A 1,177-nucleotide genomic window follows, 5' to 3' on the forward strand; every position below is an offset into this window, starting at 1 on the left:
AACTCGCGGCAGTCAGAGGTTTGCTTAGTAACAGCCTTAGCAACCAATGATTCAGCCAGTTAGTTCTCTGCTGCCAACAGCAATCAAAATTCTTGTGAACAACACATAGAGCATTCCCTTTGCCTTAAAAGCCCTAACATTTATTTCCTGTTGGGGGACTCAGTTTGGGTTGCTATCCTAATTTGTGTTCCTTGAATTACAATGCAGAGACCCCAGATAAATATATTGTTGTTTTTTGTTTTTTCTTAATTGCAGCTCTGCCTCTTTTCTTGGTCTACACTCGAAGACAAGGATGTGAACAGACAGTAAGGCTACATGCGGACTGCCTTTCACCCATTGCACTGGCTGCCTCAGAGGGCTTTCAGGAATGGGTTCCCTGCACACTCCAGCTTCTGCAGGTGGTGCTGAACGGGCCTAGCTCCACAGAACCGGAGGCCCCCAGCTGCCCACGGCTTCCTAAAAGAATGTGACTGTGCACACACTCTGTGGTGCTGTTCAGGGTTGCCACGGTTCTGGAAGTGGGCAGGGCTGTGGAGAGGTCAGGTCACAGAAGCAAGCCCTGGGGGACAAGGCCTACGCGTAATTGCAAGCAGTAGGGTACACAGATGTGCGCGTTCCCCTTGAAGACGGGCTGGAGGATACTCTGCTGCTAGCCAGTTGGCGGGCTGGCTAATCTTCCAATAAGAGAGACCTGGGAGTCCTGGCTGTGGGAGATGCCTACGACTCCATGGAGGGGTGGGGTCCAAGTGGTGACTGGCTGTGGCCAATTTGTAGGTGCTGCCTGAAGAGTGACATTTAGCAGGAATGGGGTCCCTCCTCCCTGGAGAGGCCTGACTGCCCAGGACTTGCTGAGGCGATCTTTACTGTGCCTGTGTGTGCAGTATGGTAGTTCGGGCTTCCAGCGATCTGGGGCAGAGCAGGGGCCTGTGAGGCTTGTTGTGGGAGCACGTTCAGTTGGACAAGACCTATGCCTCATCACAAACTATGCAGTTGTGGGTGTTGCCACAAACAGAAAACTGGGGGATACTAGACTGCTTTACTGGGGCAGGGCAGCGGCAAGCTGAAATTTTCAACAAAGGACTCCTTGGGATCCCCAGGTACTGTAAGCACCCATGGCCTGATACGGAGGTTAGTCCAAATGGGGACTGACTGTTGGCAATTTGAGGTACCGCCCCAG

Source organism: Ailuropoda melanoleuca, chromosome 8, assembly GCF_002007445.2.
Source record: "Ailuropoda melanoleuca isolate Jingjing chromosome 8, ASM200744v2, whole genome shotgun sequence".
Classification (NCBI taxonomy): Eukaryota; Metazoa; Chordata; class Mammalia; order Carnivora; family Ursidae; genus Ailuropoda; species Ailuropoda melanoleuca.